Source organism: Anabrus simplex, chromosome 1 (genome assembly GCF_040414725.1).
Source record: "Anabrus simplex isolate iqAnaSimp1 chromosome 1, ASM4041472v1, whole genome shotgun sequence".
Classification (NCBI taxonomy): domain Eukaryota; kingdom Metazoa; phylum Arthropoda; class Insecta; order Orthoptera; family Tettigoniidae; genus Anabrus; species Anabrus simplex.
The window spans coordinates 849,055,593-849,078,514 of record NC_090265.1 but is presented as its reverse complement, the minus strand read 5'-3'; positions in this window follow the sequence as shown (position 1 = coordinate 849,078,514).

Below are 22,922 nucleotides of genomic sequence, written 5' to 3'. Positions count from 1 at the left end.
CAACTTTGAGTGGTCGCCTAACTAATTAACTACACTCCTAATTAATAAACAAAATAAGCTAACACTGGTAGACACTATCACAACCAACAATAAAATTAAACAGATGTCAGGTCCGGAATCGAACCCACATCACAATGAACCCGATGACAAAACCACGAGACCGAACCCGTTCTCGAATTCGTACATGAAGCATACAATAAATCTCAAAGAACATATTCAAAAATTATGTACACACTCTACAAACAGATGTATAAGCAATAAACACATGCGACTGACTCTATTTCGAGGAACAAAAAATTAAACTTGTGTGTGAGGGAAAGTCCAGGGTTTACCTTGGACTTCGAACCGGTGGTCTCCAGGATGCCACCGACAAATGGGTCTCTAAAATCCCTATCTCAATTATTCATAAGATCAAGAAACAATACTTGGTGCACAGGCTTGAAAAATACTCTTGGCAGAATTCTTTCTTACGAGGGCGGGCAAGCACACCCTTTTAAACCATAAATCGTACAACTCAGCTCCACTCCTTGTAATGGCTGGCCGAAGGTCCTTCATTTTAAACACACCCAAAGCGAGACCAACAGTCTCCCTGAGAAAACATCGTGGGAAATATATATAATTTTAACTAATATCCTCTTATCATATTCAAAAGCTTCATTGACTTATTAATTCTCTGCCCGCTTACAGTTCTTTAAATAACATCAAGCCACGATTCACCTTTTCAGTCTCATATCCATACACATGGAATACCCGAGTTCACACTTAGTCGATCGCACATAAAAATCAGCCTATGGTTTTCCTATAAATTTGAACTCAGGCAAAAATTTGAAATGGGTCTAAACGTATCCATAACTTTATTCTAATTTTTAAATCAAAGCACATACTTCTTTACAGAGAAGGAAAACTCTATCTAAAAATGAGAGGACGTCCGTTCGTGTCCAGGTTTGTCACAAATTACACAAATTGATACAGCCATCTCTAAATTCCACTCATGAAAATTTATTTTAAAATAAGAGTGCCTTGCTACACCCATGATTATTATGCCAATACTGGCATTTTGAACACACTGCCGTCATGCATTACCAATACAGATTGAATATTCCATATAAAGGAAGATATTTATTTTACCGTTTGAAATCTTCAATAAAACAATTCTATATTTTACCCTCTCAACCTAAAGCACTCTCAACCTTTCAGATATTTCATCATTAAATCATGCACATGCTCACTTTAAATTAACATTTTATAGGCCCGAAAATTTAGCCCATATTATAGAATTTCCGTTCCCATCTAGATAAACATTATTTAATACAATATGAAGACCACTCATAAGTCTCTCCTTAATTCAGAATTTATGTAATTTAAATTTACTAACCTAGCTTAAGTGATCTACATATTTACATGAAAATAACCGTGCAATTCACTCGAATAATACTTCAAATTTATTGTAATCATTGTCATGTCAAGAAATCCATGGTACGGACCTTGGAAAGGCCCTTGTCGTCGTTTAACCCCTCATGGCGCTGACGTGGATCACTGGTTCGAATCCTCTTCTTATCCTCTTGATTACCTGCGTAATCCTGGGTTCTTCTTCACTGGAACAAGTCTAATAACGTTCAATTAATTTACGTCATTCACTATCATAATTTTCGAAACTCTAACATAGTTCCCGCGGTAGGATTTCCGGCGATATACTTGTTCCGTTGGTCAAAATGTTCACATATTTTCAGTACTTTAACTTTATCTGTAACTTAGACACATTTTTTCATACAGCGTATTGGCAAAATGTATATTAGCAGTCCCGAACAAAGGTAAGGCCAGGACACCAGGCGACCGTGTGCCTGCCTTCAATACTTCACGTCAAGTCATCCCTTCCTCAACATGGCAGTACCTTATATAATTTCACCCCCACACGATCAACAGACGGCGAACGGTCCCCACCTCATTTTGCATATCAATTGTTCTACGAGTTGTGTAACATCGGCGATGCTGTCAAATGTGTGACTCAGACTTTTAAGTAATTTGGTTATGTGCGAAAAACAAATCGATCGGCGGTTTATCTGAAATTTACCATCAAAACGATGCCTTTTCGGGGATCCCCCATCCGAAGTCTGCGTTCTCAGCTAGCGTGGGTACGCTACTCTTGCTTATATACACTTCTAGTGACGTAATTTTCCACACGTTTAAATTTTGCAAACAATTATAATTTTGGCAGAGGTCTACTATGAAAACAAGTGGCATGCCGAGGTTTCCCTTACTAAATAATATGCTTATATCGGAATCCTACAATACAAATCAAGCTTGCACGTTGGCATTACCGTGTTTGGCCATATTTAGTGGGCGGAATTTTTGCTATATATTTTCCTTCGTTGTCATTTATAGCTCGCTCTCTTTCTGGGGATTTCTCCAGCTATGACGGGCTCGTGTTTACACCACGAACTCGGAGGTGTTGTGCAATCTGATGCAACTCGACTTCGACACGGACAAAGGAGCTTGACAAATTTTCCACTGCCTAAACCAATTTTCAATTAATTATATGTATCTCCGATACGGTTACAGTACAGAGGAAATACTCCCAAGTTGGTACTAACGCATGACTGAATATCATTTTAAATTGGAACCCGAATATGTAAGGCGTGAACATTTCATTTAAATAGCCTAAGAAGGATGCCAGACTCAGCGTCCAACCGATTTCAACAAGCTTCAATGTACCTATGGTGGGACACTCAAAATTAACTCGTTTATAAGGCCTTAGGTCAATACTTTCTCGTTTTAGAAAAAAATGAGGTTAAATGTCATGACGAAGGATTCGCTTGCAACAAAGTGCAGGTGATAGAACATCAGAAGGCGAACACATTTTACATGTCCGGCTCGCAACCTTGTAATTTCCCAAAAATTAATGAAACCCCGATTCCAATGTAAACACGGTATATACCTGGAGGGTCACAGCGCAGTCAACTGGAGTGATGGACTAGTGGTCACCGTACTTGTCTTCCAACCTCGAAGACCTGAGTTTGAATCTCGTCGCAGCTATTTTTCTTGCAAAAAATAAAAATAAAACAAAACATGAACAAAAATATTGCGCATTCCGCCTCTGTGGTGTAGTGGTCAACGTGATTAGCGGCGACCCCTAGAGGCCCGGGTTCGATTTCCGGCTCTGCTACGAAATTTGAAAAGTGGTACGAGGACTGGAACGGGGTCCACTCAGCCTCGGGAGCTCAAACTGAGTAGAGGGAGTTCGATTCACACCTCAGTCATCCTCGAAATAGTTTTCCGCGGCTTCCCACTTCTCCTCCAGGCAAATGCTGGGATGCTATTTAGATTAAGGCCACGGCCGCTTCCTTTCCTCTTCCTGTCTACCCCTTCCAATCTTCCCATCGCTCCACAAGGCCCCTGTTTACCACAGCAGGATAGTCCGCCTGGGTGAGGTACTGGTACTGGTACTCCTCTCCAGGTGTATCCCTGACCCAAAGTCTCACGTTCCAGGACACTGTCCTTGAGGCGGTACAGGTGGGATCCCTCGCAGAGTCCGAGGGAAAAACCAACCCTGGATGGTAAACGGATTAAAAAAGAAAGAAAGAAAGAAAGAAAGAAAGAAACAATATTACTCAAATTGCAGTAAACTTTATTTTCTACCTGAAATTGATACAGGCCTAAACGTTCTGACTGTTACTGCTGGATCTTACTCTCTATATAATAATCTGAGATAGAAAATACAGTTCACAGCAGTTTTCTAATATTTTTAATCGCATTGATATTTTCACGTTCCCTCAAATAATAATTTATTATGTACAAAAAATATATAGCTACGGAAAGACTCGAACTCACGTCGTTTAGATTCGTATATGAGTACGGTGCCCACTCGTCACACCACTCCAACTTATTGCGTTGTAACTCTCCAAGTAGTCCGCCTCTATGAGTAGTGGTTAGTGTGATTAGCTGCCACCCCCGGAGGTCCGGGTTCGATTCCCGGCTCTGCTACGAAATTTGAAAAGTGGTACGAGGGCTGGAACGGGGTCCACTCAGCCTCGGGAGGTCAACTGAGTAGAGGTGGGTTCGATTCCTACCTCAACCATCCTGGAAGTGGTTTTCCGTGGTTTCCCACTTATCCTCCAGGCAAATGCCGGGATGGTACCTAACTTAAGGCCACGGCCGCTTCCTTCCCTCTTCCTTTTCTATCCCTTCCAAACTTCCCATCCCCCACAAGGCCCCTGTTCAGCATAGCAGGTGAGGCCACCTGGGCGAGATGCTTGTCATCCTCCCCAGTTGTATCCCAAGATCCAGAGTCTGAAGCTCCAGGACACTGCCCTTGAGGTGGTAGAGGTGGAATCCCTCGCTGATTCCGAGGGAATAACCGACCCTGGAGGGTAAGCAGGTTACGAACGAACGAACGAACGAACGAACGAACGAAAGAACGAACGAACTCTCCGCGTATATATGCAGTGCATTGGAATCCGAGGATTCATCAATTTTTCGGAAATTATTAAAATGGGGACCAAACATGTGTTAGTAAAATTTGTTCGCCTTCTAGCGTTCAATCACCTCCACTTTTTCCAAAGCGGAGCCTGCGTCATGATATTTATCCCTATTTTTTTCGAAAACGAAAGCGTATTGACCTAAACACCTCTACACGAGTTACTGTTGAGGGTACCCCAACAGGTATATTAAAATGAAATGGCGTATGGCTTTTAGTGCCGGGAGTGTCCGAGGGCAAGTTCGGCTCGCCAGGTGCAGGCCTTTTCTTATTTGACGTCCGTAGGCGACCTGCGCGTCGTGATGAGGATGAAATGATGACGAACCCGGGACTCCTGTGACCTAAAGCCAGCACGCTAACCATTTAGCCATGGAGCCGGACACAGGTACATTGAAGCTCGTTGAAATCGCTTGGACGCAGGGTCTGGCCTCTCCTTGTAAGATTCGAACGGTGCTACGGCTGCGTAGAAGAGAAGTTTATGACCCCCCCCCCCCCCAGGAGAAGTGAGACAGAAGAATAAAGCTGACAATTCTGACAAATGTGAGTCAGAGCAAAGCCTGATTGAGACGAGAGCTCAACAACAGACTTCTACCAAAGTTGCGCCAAGTCTTGCTGGGGATGTCTGCACGCACAGTAGTTGTCATTAATGAAGTAGTGTACCTGGGCTGGGCATAGCGGGCAGTATTAACATGCCAGCCAGCGATGTGCATACCTCGGCCGGCCAAGCTCCGCAGTCGCGGTGGGACCGCACTGCCCACCGCCACCGCCCACGTCTTCAAGCATCTTGAGGCGTCTTGAGGGAACCCGCAAGCCACTAGCCATTTGAGACGCCACCGTGCAAACCACCAGATGGTCACCACATGGACAACTCTATCTCTTAGAGCGTGCCAGCGGTAACTCGCACAGCTGTAAGCACAATACACCCGAACTGAAGCAGGAAGTCTTTGTAATTATACGAATAGTTTTGAACCACTCTAAGTTCTTATCCCACTAATTGACATTAAAATTATACTTCTAAACATAATCTAATACTGAAACGTCTGATATCAATGCTTCAACGCGGATATGTTTATGGCGTGGGGGTATACCTTGAATTAGTGTCATCTAATTCTCGACACCGTTGTTACCATAGCAACCAGTATCCGCTTATGTATACTAGGTCAGTAGCGTCATCTTTTCACTGTGCGCTTTTTTTTACTGTAACTACGAGCTTGAGAAAATTTCGTATCAAGTGAATCCCCTTCTCCGCCTCAGTCAAGAATTAAAACCCTTGAACTGGCCGGAAAATAAACCTAGCACCTTGAAATAAGAGACAGGTACGCTACCTCTACACCACGGGCTGGCTAATAATAATAATAATAATAATAATAATAATAATAATAATAATAATAATAATAATAATAATAGTCCGCCTCTGTGGTGTCGTGGTTAGCGTGATTAGCTGCCACCCCCGGAGGCTCGGGTTCGATTCCCGGCTCTGCCACGAAATTTGAAAAGTGGTACGAGGGCTGGAACGGGGTCCACTCAGCCTCGGGAGGTCAAGTGAGTGGAGGTGGGTTCGATTCCCACCTCAACCATCCTGGAAGTGGTTTTCCGTGGTTTCCCACTTCTCCTCCAGGTGAATGCCGGGATGGTACCTAACTTAAGGCCACGGCCGCTTCCTTCCCTCTTTCTTGCCTATCCCTTCCAATCTTCCCATCCCTCCACAAGGCCCCTGTTCTGCATAGCAGGTGAGGCCGCTTGGGCGAGGTACTGGTCATACTCCCCAGTTGTATCCCCCGACCAAGAGTCTGAAGCTCCAGGACACTGCCCTTGAGACGGTAGAGGTGGGATCCCTCGCTAAGTCCGAGGGAAAAACTCAACTTGGAGGGTAAACAGATGAATAATAATAATAATAATAATAATAATAATAATAATAATAATAATAATAATAATAATAATAATAATAATAATAATGTCCGCATCTGTTATGTAGTGGTTAGCGTGATTAGCTGCCAAACCCGGAGGCCCGGATCGATTCCCGGCTCTGCCACGAAATTTTAAAAGTGGTACGAGGGTGGAACGGGATCCACTCAGCCTTGGGAGGTCAACTGAGTAGAGGTGGGTTCGATTCCCAAATCAGCCTTCCTCGAAGTGGTGTTCCATAGTTTCTCACTCCTCCTCCAGTCAAATGCCGGGATGGTACTGAACTCTTGGGCCACGAAAGTCATGGGTACAGTATCTAACTTAAGGCCACGGCCGCATCCTTCCCTCTTCCTTGCCTGCCCTACAAATCTTCCCATCCCTCCACAAGGCCCCTCTTCAGCATAGCGGGTGAGGTCACCTGGACGAGATACTGGTCCTTCTACCCAGTCGTATCCCCTGACCGAAAGCCTTACGCTCCAGAACACTGCCCTTGAAGGTGGTAGAGGTGGGATTTCTCGCTGAGTCCGGGGGTAAAACCAACCCGGAGAGTAAACATGTTAAGAAAGAAAGTAAGAAAGAAAGAACTTCGAACTTGAGAAAATATTTTATCAAGTGAATCCCCTTCTACTTCCCAGTCAAGGATTAAAATACTTGAACTGGCGGTAATACGAACCCATGCAACTTTAAATTAGAGACAGGACACCTCTACACAACATGGCAGGCTAATAATATAATAATAATAACTAGTGGACCGTGCTTCTCCACAGCATTCGTTATAAATAGGTCAGATAACTGGTTTTGGAATGCCTGTCGTGGTCGTATTTATTTTTTGCCTTTTTCAATGGTCTTATGAACATTTCATAAGAAGCACGTTATGGTATGTCTCAGTTCGTAGTGAGAATTCATCCCCTCTGACGTCATTATACCACCTGTTTCGTAAAAATCTACTCATATATTCACTTTTATATCCTGCAGTTCCCGATGTAAAGCTTTGTATTGTGCCGTGGAAGTCAATGGTATTTTTAATCGCAATTCTGCTATATAGAACGGTTGTCTTGGGAGCTCATAGGTTATTCTTGAAGGAGCGTTTTTTGCTAGGCAGAGAACATTTTTAATATACGTGGTCTTCATTCACTCTTTCTAGATTAGCTAGGTTTCCTTCGATAGGTGTTACCAGATAATGTCTAAGGCATATATCATGATGGGGTCTGCTTGTACGTAGAAATGTTCTTTCAGCAGCATGTAAGTTATTAGGAACGCTCTGCCATCTGTTGAATGTATTTGGAAGCTGGGAAAGGATAGAGAACCAAAGAGTATTTAGCAGGGAATAGTATTCTTCCGTGATCAGAGGAAGTGTATACTCTCTGGCTTGACAGGTAGTAATCAAACATGTCTGCATGCAATGACATTACTAAAGATGAAAATCACATTTATCAAAATATAAATGAAAGTTCTAGTCGCTTAGCAACCTGCTAAATACAGAATGTATTGCGGGTTAGGATAAATCTTCGCCTGCAATTATTGGAGTTATCATTTAATGATTTGATTTTATGATTACTCAAAGTTGGCTGAACTTAGAGACCTATTAATGCCTCATGATTCACCGGGAGGTAATTCTGGAGAGAATAAAACAGAAATGTAGCAAATCGGTCCAGTAGAACGGACGGACGGATTCGCTAAAATTGTTTTTAGTCAACTCTTTTAATATATAGATAATTATTATATTTTTATGGGGACGAAAGTATGTCCCATTTTCTCACAATTCATGAGCCTTTCCATTCTTTTGTGGATACTAAATTTTCTTTAGAGTTTTCGGCAGTCTTTATATCCCCTGCGGATGGAGTCAAAATATGCATTTTCCGTACGTGGTGAAGAGGGGAAGAGCATAACAATCTGTACCCCCTCTCTCGTCTTTTAAGCCCAAAAATGTATCAACTATTCTATGCTTTTTTCCATGTAACATAAAAAATGTACGAGTGCGAATTAAAAAAATTGTATCACAATTTTATTTAATATTAAACTAGTATTATTTATTCTACTAATTTTCTTTCCATGGCATTGCTTGTTGTACACTTGTTGCTGTAGTAGTAGTAGTTGTTGTTGTTTTGGGGTAATTATGATTTTAACTTCACTTTGTAATGGTATGCTAGTCGTAAGCTCAACCCATGAGCTGTAGTGCCTTGAAATACTTACGTTGTATGTGAATTTGTATATGTTGATTCTGGATTTAAAATGCTAAACTAGTAACATTTAGTGTAATATTTTATTTTCATGAAATTGCGTTTAGTACTCTTGTCGTTGTATTTTTATTAATGCTGGGTAACTATGTTTTAACTTTACGTCATTTACACTTGCAATGTTAAACTGGTAGTATGCTCAACCTATAGTATTATAAGATGTTAAGCACCAGATATACTTAAGTTGTGTATGAAATTGTATGTAATGCTATTTGTTGTAATATCTTCTTTACATGTAATTGCTTGTTATACTCTTGTTGTTGTTGTTGGGTAATTATGTTTTAATATTACTTTATTCTCACACTACTGTAAGTAACTCTTGCCACGGGGATATTTCCACATTGCGATGCATATGTAAAATAATAATAATAATAATAATAATAATAATAATAATAATAATAATAATAATAATAATAATAATAATAATAATAATAATAATAATAATAATAATAATAATAATATATTTAAAGCTGTAGAAAATCAGTTCTAACATGGAAATAAGTATTTCCGGATCCATGGACAAATGAGAGTTGGAGTATGGTTGCCATGGGAACAAGGGGCGTAACCACTGCGTTGGCAATGGATACGGGCCTGTTGTCAGCCCAGAATTGTTTGGAGTTTCCAAACTATTCTTTTATCAGTTAGATCTTGTCGCGAAAGGATCAGTGAGAATGCGAATGAGGGCGAGAAGGAGAGAGGAATATACCATTGTGGCAAAAGCACGCAATAGCACTCCCTGCCTCCTGGACTAATATCAGAATGCTTCTTCTTCAGATTAGTCTTTAGTAGGCCCTTGGTAAATGAACCGAAACCATCGCAAATTTAACTAGTGAAGTGACTGTGGGGTAGGATTTATTTACCTGTATCTTTGAGTTGGAAACAGTGGATTTGAATCCCTCGGTTTCCCTGAAGATATTTCGCCTTTTTGCGCCAAACAAATGCCTATAACAGTTAAGGTCACTTCGTTCCCAGATACAACGCTTTCACATTTTTGCGTCGTGGAAAACCTATCTGCGTTATTGCGATGTTAAACTACTAGCAAAATCTAAAAAGCTGCAAAGTATTGTGAAGAAAATTAACATTTTCAAAACTGTGTAGACTGTTCCTGTTCATATGTTACAGAAACTCTCCAGTGAAACCGAATATTGCAGAAATAGTAATAATGGCTCGTGGCCTCCGTAAGGGCTGGTGCAGATCTTTCAAAGTGACGCCTATAGGCCACCTCCGTGTCTGTGAGAATGGAGCCCTACCTGTGATGAATTCCAATGCTAAATACGGCAAGCACACATAGTCCTCGAGTCAGAGGAATTAACCAGCCAAGGTTAAAATTCTTGGCCTTGCCGGGAATCGAACCCGGGACCTTTTGGAGCAAAGACCAGTACGCTAACCATTTAGCCACTGAGCCGGACATTGACAAAAATGTAAACATTATGAGCGTATGAGATATGTACTTTTATTTTAATTACTCCCAAATAAGCTCCTATTACATTTTACAATAATAACAATAACCACATTTATGGTGAAAACTAGCATCAGGACAGGTAAAAAGTGGTCAGAAGAACGGAAGAGGTAACAGAGTGATTTCATGAAAAGATTCTGGAAAAATAGGAAGGCGAAAGTCGTCAATCCAACGAACAAGTTCCAACGCATAATGGGCATAACGAAACAACAACAAGAACAACAATAATAAGATTTTGTGGCTATTATTATCCTAGAGCAGCCTTTGTAAGCAGGCTCTGCCGTGTACATTCGAGACAACACAAATGCACAATCCCTCAGCTAACGGTATTAATCCTTATCGATTAAGTTCCCACTGCCCTTGCTTTGAACCGAACGCGGGATCTTGTTTCCCGAAGATCAACTGGATGGCTAGTCATCCATAGCGATATACTGTAATTGCGTTGTTTTAGTCTTTTCTTGTTGCTTCAAGAGTTCCAGGACGTTCCGACTCGTCTTCATAACATGTTCGTGTGAGCTCCCCGGAATTCTTAGGCATACGAAAGCCGAGATAAGTGACGGTGATTACACACCATCTGGGGTTATAAACTCTGTAATTTCGGAGGAGCAGCATTCACACTGAACTCCTGTATGGTACTGCGTGTTTGATACTTTACGAAACAGAACGTTGCGTGTTGAAAGTGGATTCATCGAGTACTGAATTATGCCATCTACAAAAAGATGGGGAAACATAGAGAATTAATCTAGACAATTAAACACAGGCAAACATCTTATTTAGACGTCATAATGAAATATCCCAAAATACGAAATTCTCCAATTAATTATTTAAGTTAAGTTAATTCGGAAGACAGGGCGCGCAGCTCTGAGCTTCCATCTGGGAGATAGTGGGTTCGAACCACACTGTCGGCAGACCTGAAGATGGTTTTCCGTGGTTTCCCATTTTCACACCAGGCAAATGCTGGATCTGTACCTTAATTAAGGCCACGGCCGATTTCTTCCTACTCCTAGGTCTTTCCTATCCCATCCTCGCCATAAGACCTATCTGCGTCGGTGCGACGTAAAACAAATTGTAAAAAACAAATAATAATAAATCGGAAGAGAAGTGCAGGAAGAAAAGATATATCCTGGTTCAAGACAATAGGCTACATGATTCAACATCAATAAGAACAGCTGTTGTTGAACTCCTCCTTGGAGCCTCTGAATGAATTTTATTCCTACTTGAATATTGTTACTTGGTTAGAACATGATTACCGATGGCAGAAGTAAAAATGCAGACTAACACAAGAAAGGAAGGTCTTCCTTAAGAAAACAAATTTGCTCATTCGAATATTAATATAGGAATTAGAAAGATGTTTTTGAAGACCTTCGTCTGTAGTGTGGCATAACGATAACTAGCACAAACAGAAGAGAATGGGAGATTTCTAAATGTAGTTTTATAGAACGCCGAAAGTGAGATGGATAGATCGAATCACGATTCGGCTAAATTTGACGAGAATAATTGGTAGAATGGTAGGACGTATCTTAAGTCACCCAGGAGTTATTCAGTTAGTTGTTGAGGGAATTGTAGGTGGTAAGAACGGTAGAGGTAGACCAAGGTATGAATATGACAAACATATTAGAGCAGATATAGGATGTAGAGTTATGTAGAAATGTAAAGATTAGCACAAGATAGGGCGGCATGGATAGCAGCATGAAAGCAGTCTATGGACTGATGAATCAAACAACAACAATCTCCAACATCCAGTAGTGGACAGACAGTGGAAAGAGAAGTGTGTGACTTGGATTTCACGTTAAAAAAAAATAGAACTTGTGTTCTAGATAAGTTAATTTTGTAGCTCTCTTACAAGATGGTACCCTACATCTTGGTCTATATATTTGAGACTGTGAGTAGCAGGAGTGAAGCTGCTGGCCCAGTCAATAAGATGGAAGGATCCTACACAAACCTTCGCCTCATTTCTCTACACCAATTCAATTTCCGAGATCGCCCATTACTCAGGACTCCGAGAGTGGCCAGGCCGGACAGAGAGCTGCAGCCTCTTACTAAATCTCTCCCCCACACCCACCCTCACCCTCCAACCCTATACTCAAGCCAATGTTCCGCCGCGTCACCTCCAAGCCGCCGGGACGTCGTCTGACCAGCCAACACCTGACACCCTACCTAATTGCTACTTGAAATACCACCCACGTGTCCACTACTACCCTCTCACTTAATATACCGGCCATTATAACTATAAGATCGAAGAAACAAGACGCCGAATATTCCAATTATTGCCCCCAGCTCAATCGAACAGCGTCACCACAATTGTCCATAAGTTGTCCTCCCATACAGTATAGCCATAACGTAAGGAATCTTGGTATAATATTTGATGAACATCTGTCCTGGTGTTCCAAATTATACAGAGTGTCTTAAAACTTTTGGATCAAACTGAAGTAGGTGATAGTGGGTTCACAACCGATTATATTGAGATACGGAACCAATAGAATGAAATGCACATTTATTGTGTTATGGACGTACACAAAGTACACAGCATAACAACAACGTAGCTCATAGTAACTGTTCAAAGTGACGACCGCCATTCTCAATGCATGTATTGCAACGCCGAAATCAGTTCTGCTGCACTCTCACAAAGATCCCGGGTGTCTGTACCCCCTGTTGTGCGCGAAAGGATGTGGTTTCAACACGACAGTGCAACAGCCCACTACGATGTTAATGTCTACAAGCACCTGAACAATACTTACCCTCATCGTTGGATTGCAAGGGGAGGTCCTCTCCCATGGTCAGCGCGATCACCGGATCTGACTCCTCTGGACTTTTCCTCTGGGGTTACGCCAAGTCGTTGGTATCTGACCCCCGCCTTCCCCCATAGAAGTGGACGAAGACCTGCTTGCTAGGATCCATGCTGCCTGTCTCCTGGTACAACAGACACTTTGAACAATTACAATGAGCTAAGTTGTTGTTATACGATGTACGCTGTGTATATCCATAACACAATAAATATGCTTTTCCTACCATTGTTTCTCTACCTCAATATAATCGGTTGTGGACCCACTATCACCTATTTCATTTTTACCCAAAAGGTTTCAGACACTATCTGTGTGTGGAAAAATAATCGGAACGCTACATTGTCTCAGCAAATTTAAATTCACTTTCCCTTTTAATCTAAAGAAAATTCTGGTTGAATCACTCGCATTACTGTATTTTGATTATTGCGATATAGTTTACAAAAACCTAGGAGTAGAATGGGGAAGGAAATTATTGTATGCTCAGAATACTTGTGTAAGATTTATCTGTGGGCATCGTTACGCTGACCATGTCACACAGTCGTACACGCGCCTCGGTTGGCTTCACCTGCAATAACGACGCACACTTCATATCCTTTGCTTTTGATATAATATTTTTAAAACTTCTCAACCAGCCTATCTCCGTGATCGCATCAAACTCCTCTCCACAGACCATAACAAAAATACCCGACCCTGCAGCACCAAGTGTTTATCCCTTCCTGTACACAGAGCAACAATCTACACAAAATAATTCAACGTTACTCCAGTCTGACAATGGACGTCAGAAGCATGTCCAGCGGCTCGACTTTTAAACATGCCTGTATCGAAAAGCTACGTAAACATAAATGAATCGTCAAGGTTTGACCTGAAAACTCCTACTTCCTCTTCATCATTATTTCCCTCTTCCTCTTCTTCATCTTTCTCTTCTTACTAAGCCTTCTCTTCGCCTCTCAATTGCAGGCGATATCTCGGTATATGCTTGAAATTTACATATGTGTGGAACTTTCACGCAGTATATCTATTATTTATTCATATATTTTTAATGTACTCTACGTACAATGTGTGTTATATAGATGATATGATTTGTTTTTATGTATGATATGATTCTTCTTTAATATCACTACATTTGATTATTTTATTAATACCATTACTGAGATTATTTTAATATTGTTTTTATTTTATTGTCATCTGTAGTTACTATCAAAACTGTTCTAGGTTAAGACTGGTTAAATGTGAGATGAGTACATCCCTAACTTTGCCAGAGTAAATAAAACATATTATTTTTGTATATTATTATTATTATTATTATTATTATTATTATTATTATTATTATTATTATTATTATTATTATTATTATTATTATTATTATTATTAATTTACGTAGAATCCAGCATCTTCATTTTCTAGTGGAAAGATCATGAAGGCTTTCACCGAAAGTGCTAGTAATATTATTATAACCTGGCGAGTTGGCAGTGCGTTTAGAGGCGCGTGGCTGTGAGCTTGCATCCGGGAGATAGTGGGTTCGAATCCCACTGTCGGCAGCACTGAAGATGGTTTTCCGTGGTTTCCTATTTTCACATAAGGCAAACGCTGGGACTGTACCTTAAATAAGGCCACGGCCGCTTTCTTTCCAACTTCCAGGGATTTCCTATCCCATCGTCGCCATAAGACGTATCTGTGTCGGTGCGACGTAAAAAAAAGTAATATTATTAGTTTTACGACTCATTAACTTACTTTCCACGTTTAGGGGATGGAATTCAGTTCTGCAGAAATGCTAATATTTATTTCTAAAAATCATAAAATGTAAGTTACCAATTAATCTAAGCACATATTGGGAAATAAGCAGACAATTGCCCTTTAAATTGTGTGCATGAATAGTGTGTTTTAGATCATAAGTTGCTATTTTTTTAGATTTGCTTTTCGTCGCACCGACGTAGATAAGTCGTATGGTGACGATGGGACTGGGAAGTGCTAGGACTGGGAAGGAAGCGACTGTGACCCTAATTAATGTGCAGCCCCAGCAATTGGCTGGTATGAAATTGGGAAACCACAAAAATCTGACGGTGGGATTCGAACCCGCTTTCTCCCGAATGAAACCTGACAGCTACGTGACTCAAACCGCGCGACCACTTGCTCGGCCATACGTTGCTAATAATAATAATAATAATTTCGTGTGGCTATTTCTAGCCGAGTGCAGCCCTTGTAAGGCAGACCCTCCGATGAGGGTGGGCGGCATCTGCCATGTATAGGTAACTGCGTGTTATTGTGGTGGAGTATAGTGTTATGTGTGGTGTGTGAGTTGCAGGGATGTTGGGGACAGCACAAACACCCAGCCCCCGGGCCATTGGAATTAACCAATGAAGGTTAAAATCCCCGACCCGGCCGGGAATCGAACCCGGGACCCTCTGAACCGAAGGCCAGTACGCTGACCATTCAGCCAACGAGTCGGACATACGTTGCTAATAACTGTTTATAATTTGTTACAAATATTGTATCACTTCACTAGAAACAATGTACCTTTTCAAGCCAACCAGCAAACCCCGTGTCCTGAGCCTCCGTGTTTATTCTATTGTAATTAGCTTTAACAGTCAGAATCAAGTACCTTAATTTGTCATTAATAATCAATTTTCGAATCAACATTTTCATTAAATTCTGACATTAAAACTATTTTATAGAATGAAGTAAACATCTCCTGGGCATTCAAAATGATTCAGATTGTATGAAAGGCCATAAAATACGTTCGGCATGAATTTCAGATTCATAGAGGAAACGGTCCCAGAGAAAAGATACATTGTATATGACAAAAACTAATTTGCGATCAAATGTAAAAACAAATGACCATCCGGGCTGAGTAGCTCAGACGGTTGAGGCGCTGTCCTTCTGATCCCAACTTGGGTGGTTCGATCCTGGCTCAATCTAGTGGTATTTGAAGGTGCTCAAATACGTCAGCTTCGTGTCGGTAGCATTAATGGCACGAGAGAGAAAATTCTGTCACCTCGGCGTCTCCGAAAACATTCAAAGTAGATATTGGGACATATAAAAAAAATGTCATTATTATTATTAGCAAGCGGCCTGATGCACAGTAAGTACAGTAACACGGTCGATGCACTGAGGTGTTCAATGTGCGGATTTAAATGCCAAAAACAACATGAAAAGTATAAGATTTTCTCCTGAAATTTCACACAGAGGTGTACTAGACCCTTCGAAATAAAAGTATATGAAAAACTGAAAAATACTCCTTCCCAATCTTTTCGTGTTAATTCCCGCATAAATGCCTGTAAATCGATCAAAACGAAGATGGCATATTTGAGCACCTTCGAATACTACCTGACTGAGCTGGAATCGAACCTGCCAACTAGGGCTCAGAAACCAACTACGGACAGCTATGTGGCCACAAACCACGCAGATACTCGCTCAGTGGTAATTACTCTTCAATGAACACTAGTTATGAGAGGGTTAAACGGTTATCTAGATTAATTTTCCTTCAGAAAATGAAATCAGTCGTTCACACAACATGAGAATGTTCAATATTAATAATTGTAGCAATGCGTCCCATTATGTAAGCTGTGTGTGCAGGAAAGGAGACGGTCTGTCCGAATCGTGTCTGCTGCAATTAGCCTTGTTCTTGTCTTCTTGCAGAAAGCAGCCAGCAGGCCCGTTCCCTTAATGTAATAAAGACAAAAAGTCGCAGCAGCAGACGCGGCCCTAAATCAGGCACTACGATCCTCTCATTCCACTAATGGAATGGCCTGGAGACCGAGTACAATACGGTAATCTAGAAAAATCTCCGTTCTACCCTCGTTCTAGATGATCCTAGATAATAATTACCAAGTCCCGACTTCTTAGCTTGTGTCTTATTTTATTCCTAACACATTACTTTTAAGTACTCTGTAATGCCGAAGAGTATAAACAAATTCCATAGAGGTCTAAGTTATTCAATATATATTTTTTCACAAGAACATCAGCACACGTACTATGTGTGGTAATAAAGTACGGACCGTGAAAGCATCAATGGCAACAATATCAAATTTAATTATATTATTAATTTTAATAGTTTGTATCTGTTTAGTTTAAATACATTGAGCTAATTACGATTTATTTCATTTAATACTAATTTATTCCTTTTCTCTTAATGTATTTTATACGATCGTAAACATTAAAGGCTGGAAGCTACATATCTATTATAAACGTTGGAGTAATTCCTTCGGTGGACGGATGTGACCCCGGTCAGTCTTTGAGGCCAAGATGCGGTGCCGGTCCTGTCTTGTGGCAGAAGCGTCACCAGCGCCGGAAGTAGGAAGCTAAGCACAAGTCCGGACCAAGAGCTAGCGCTAAAAAGACCATCAATATTAAATGCGCCGGAAATGTGGTGGCCCTGGCTAAGCCATCCCTCCCGGAAACTCGAGGCCCCGGATCTTGAAAGCAGAGAGGAGGAAGAATACGCAATTAGAAAAGAAGAGCAGACGAGTTCCAGTACAGGCTGCACCTGCACACCTGAGCTTGTCGCAGCTACGTAATAAATAGCAATCTAAAATGAATCGAAATATTGTAGTTCTGTTATGCCGGAATTTTGGTCCACAGAAGTTATTATACGCATCAGTAAACTTACCGACACTCACTCCCTCACAACTCACTTATTTACATCCTTTCTTATAGTTCTCGTTATAAATATTCTTCGACTGGAAAGACAGTACTAAGTGAAATATTTAACTTCCCTAATAATGATACTGCTACAGTGGTAAATCTATACACTACTACCAACATTTTGGAAAGTTTTGGAAACAGCAAGGGAACTTCTGATGTGTTTTTCAACTGATATTTTGCAGCCTTCTGAATAGCTGTAACGTCCTTGTGCTATCTGCCTTTCACCATACTTCCCTGCTGGTGAAATAGGAATAAATCCTTCAGTGACATGTCGGGAGAATATGGAGGATATGAATTAGCTATAATGTTGTGATTACCGAGAACTTTCAGCACCGGCAGAGTAAGAGGAGGTCGTGCATTGTTATGCAAGATTATCTAGCGCCCAATTGCCAAGATAGTTTACTAACCTTTAGGAAGTTCCTTCACCCCTATCAACAAATGAAAACAACCTTCATGTCTGTACAAGCCTTTGTGAGCGTTGACCTACCGAAGGCCTGCAAATTACAAGATGACGCGTGGTCAGCACAACGAGACCTCTTGCCCGGTATCCTTAGCTTCCAAAAATTGGGGTGAAGGTAAGAATATCTAACACTTAATTAGGTATTGCTATTGCGACCATATTATTAGGACGTAGACGTAACCAGGAGTCTCGTGACAGACTTTAGGACTATTTAGATCTATTAGTGTGTAATGTAGCCTCAGTGACTCAGGCGGCAGGGCACCGGCCTCTCACCGCTGGATACCATTGTTCAAATCCCGGTCACTCCATGTGAGATTTGTGCTGAACAAAGCGGAGGCGGGACAGGCTTTTCTCCGGGCACACCGGTTTTCCCTGTCATCTTTCATTCCAGCAAAACTCTCCGTTAACATTTCATTTCATCTGTCAGTCATTTATCATTGCCCCGGAGGAGTGCGACAGGCTTCGGCAGCCGGCACATTTCCTATCCTCGCCGCTAGATGGAGGGCTTCATTCATTCCATCCCTCACCCGATCGAATGACTGGAAACAGGCTGAGAATTTTCATTTTCAGTGTGTAATATCCACCCGTCTCCACTCAACCGCATATATACTCCTCCAAATTCTCTTGTTTCAAATAGGGCAAACATAGGGTATTTTGAAGGTGGTAGGATACCAAGTATTATACCTTCGGCCACCGGATACCCCAAGTTTACGAAGATCCTCTCATTTCTTTGCCGACCATTTCTCGCTGGGTTGAGAGTACAAGCTCGACTGACGTAAATTTAATTATTTCAATAATGTGACTTCTGATTCCGACTCTTTAGATGAATGGTTGACGACGGGGCCATCGATTCAGAGAATTTCGGGTACGATTCTCGACCGTTCGGAGATTTTAGCCAAGTCCTGTTAATTCCTCGGTGACTGGATGATTCTGTTTTTCCCAATGCGTAGTCTCCGTTTTGTTTTTTATCTTCCACGGACACAGATAGGCCTATACCTTATGGCGACGACAATATAGGAGTGGGAAGGAAGCGACCGTAACCTTAATTAATTAATGTTCCCAGTACTTGAATTTGTAGCGTCTAACATTCCTTTTATATAGAAGCAAGGTTATTCTGCACCATGTATATGCGAATATATTACATGTTGATGAATGACAGGGAATATCGGAGGCGGACCAAGGTCACCGTACGGTTAGATTCACGCAACTGTGAGCTTGCATTCGGGAAATAGTGGGTTCTAACCCCATTGCCTGCAGCCCTGAAGATGGTTTTCCATTGTTTGTCATTTTCACACCAGGAAAATATTATGGCTGTTGCTTAAAGCCACGGCCGCTGTCTTCCCCCTCCTAGCCATTTCCTATCCCATCGTCGCCTTAAGACCTATCTACTTTGTGGAGAAGACATAGGCCTACCTTTTCATTTCATTTTAGCCATCCGAAACTAGGAGTTATATAAAATAATCAATTAATATAAACTCTGTTTTCTTTTCATTTAATTATTACCTTTAATTTCTTAAATTATTAAGAAAAATACTTTGCGGAAATACGCATAAAATGTCGTTCGTCGCGGCTAACCGAATTGTACAGCGCCACAGCAAGTAGTGGAGATCCGCGGGGGAATGTGAAGCATGCTCTGCGATGAAGGGTAGAAGGGCTATATTCTTGACAAGGTCATGCACACAGGTATGATTGATGATGATGCTTGTTGTTTAAAGGGGTCTAACATCTAGGTCATCGGCCCCTAATGGTACGAAATGAGACGAAATGTAATGACAATTTGAAAGTCCAAAATCATCCACTGACCGGAATTCTAAACGTGATGACGAAGAATGAATGGGTGAATATGAATTATTTAAAACAATGTGTGGATCCGACTCGCAATGCCCCCACATTCCCAGAAACTATCGTAAAACAACAGTATTACTGCTTCTAAAGCACAATGCTGAATCGATGATGCTTGTTGAAAGAAGGGGTCCAAAATCCAGGTCATCGGCCCCTTATGATGGTACTTACCTCTAGTCAAGAAGAACCATGGTACTTTTCATGTTGCGATACTAATCAAAAGTAGAGTAGACTCGTAGTATTCCACACATTATGGTACTAATCACAGGTAATGTAATACGCGCATGTAACGCAGACCTATGGTGTTCCTCATATTGCGGTGCCACTTACAGGCAACGGAAACCTATGGTGTTCCTCACATAGGTGTGCTAATCACAGGGACTCGTACTATCCCGTGGTGTTCCTTACATAGCGGGTACTAATCATAGGCAACGCAGATCCACGGTGTCGCTCATATTGTGGTACTAATCACAGGCAACGCCCAGACCTGTGGTGTTTCTCACATAATGGAACTAATTACAGGCAACGTAAGCCCGTGGTGTTCCACATGTAGTGGTACTAATCACGGATACTGTAAATCCCACCCTGATTCACACTGTTGCTATTAATCACAAACCTATTGTGTACCAAGCATAGTGGTACTACTCGCAAGCAAATGCGACTCATGGTGTTCCCCGCGTAATGGTACTAATTACAAGTAGTCTCACGGTTCTAATTCGATCATCCCTTGGTCGCCCCTTTTAGTCACCTCCTACGACAGGTATGATTCACTCGTTTGCTGCGCGCATTCATCAGTCTGGCGGTCTCACTCAGGGCGATGTGTCTGTATAGTTCTATATACGGTCTGTTACTTTTTTAGCGTTTAGTTAAATACTAAATGACTTTTTAACTGTACAATCACGCTGTACTTCTATTTAATCGTAATACATGTGAAATTAATAGGGGCTGCCCGGGCGAGGCGGTAAAGGAATGATCGGTTCACCCGGAAGGATATGGGTTCGATTACCCGTCAGGAAGTCGAAACGTTTATGAAACGAGATTTCCGGAGGTGCATATGGTCCTGAGGTTCACTCGACCTACAAAGGTTAATTCCTGGGGGCAAAGGCGGCCGGGCGTAGAGCTAACCCCTCTACTCCATCAAGTGCCAAGGTTACGCATAGTGGAATACTTTGCTTTCCACTCCTCCAAAGACCTTCATGGCCTGTACGGAGATGACTTTGTTTTGCTTTTTTATTGTTCCTTTGCTAAAAGTTTTGTCTATAGTATTGAATCAATATGTCAAAATACTGGGCGCCAGGAAATGTTCTCCGCAGCGCCTACGTGCTGCTGCGCGAGGTGACATCAGCAGTTAAGTTGGCAGTACGGCTGCTGCCGCATGTATCAAAACAAAACAAACAAACAACAAACAGTAAACCTTACACTCACCACATCAGTTCATAACAGATGCTGGAATTGTTGTCCTTCTGTTCGAAGACGGACTACCGAGCTCGATAGCTGCAGTATCCAGTATTCGGGAGTCAGTAGGCTCGAACCCCACTGTCGGCAGGCCTGAAAATGGTTTTCAGTGGTTTCCCATTTTCACACCAGGCACATGCTGGGGCTGTACCACGGCCGCTTCCTTCCCACTCCTAGCCCTTTCCTGTCCCCTCGTCATCATAAGACCTATCTGTGTCGGTGCGACATAAAGCAACTAGCAGCAGCAGCGAAGACAGACTTCAACACGTCTACACATATTGTCGAAGACTTTCACTGAAGTGTCTTGCGTAATGGACTGCACATATTTAATGCTATTCATTTTAAGTCCATCAATCCTTTCTCGTCTGTTAAAACCGTAGGCATGCCTGTTCCCGGTACATCATGAACTGAGCCGGTCACACGAAATTTACTTATCAAATTCTGAACGGTATAACGGTTTGGACACTTTGAATTAGGAAATGGCACCTGGAATTTTAGATTTACATTCTATAAACCGATCGCCTTCGCGAAAATCGTATTCCACCTGAAAAGCTCTCTCTTCAGTGTATCCTGTTGCGCTTTTCCAATAATCTGTCAGAATATTCGCTTAATGCAATACACTCTGACGTTTTCGACAGCCCACAGCTCACACGAGTGGCCTTCCCTGGACTGCTCTCCTGTTGACCTTGGCCTCTCGGCGAGCGTGGGTGACAGATATGACACCGTGCTGGCAGCTAAATTGCTGATGCTCCCTTACGCAGGAGCAGGTGGGCAGTGCGGAGAAGATTCCCTGGCGCCCGTTACAGTTATTACCGTACTTAAGTCTGTACACCGCTCTATCGAAATTCGCTCAATTTGTTCGTATTAAAAAAAAAATTAAGACCAAGGAAGACATACTTCGACGAGGTGCGAATCTTGATAGGATGTGAAAAAGACAAGGAATTGAAGAGAACAGCAGGATTGAGAGGAGAATGGTTGCAGTGACAAGGCTTAGCTTTTGGTGTATGTTGGTGATGATGATGATGCAGTTTTTCCCTCCCCCACCACCTTCTAATTCCCAATCACCTCTTCTGTACCTATCTGTGTCGGTGCGACGTAAAGCAAATTGTAAAATTGGTGGGATATCGGGTCAATACAAGCGATGACTTGTAACATCCATATTTTGTTGTTCTTTGTACTGGAGATTGCCATTGTACACATAGAGCGAAGGATGCCACAAATAGAAGGAAATTCATATATGCGACTTTAAATCCCACACAGTTAATGTCTTGCATGTTGCTGAGTTTATTGACGATCAGTTGAATGAACAAGCCTCCATAATTTGATTTTTTGCTTTGTTCGATGGCCACAAACAAGCGATTCCCTCTCCTCCATCGGGGAGCGAAACAAAAGCTTACGAGTACTGTATGCGGCTGGCCGGCAAAAGTCGTCCATCAAGTGTGCTTTTTAAGTTGCAGGTCCGAGATGAGGAACTGGAGCGGCCATTTTCCGGGCAGTTGGAGCACTCCGGGTGGCCAGTCATATCTCTCGCAGTTTTTCCACTTGGGAAATGCTCGCCACTACATCTTCCTCTGCTACAATCATGAGGAGATAGGATTACTTCCACAGACTGCAGATCGTCGCCATATATAACGGAACAAGAATGCTTTCATAATATTATTGCTTC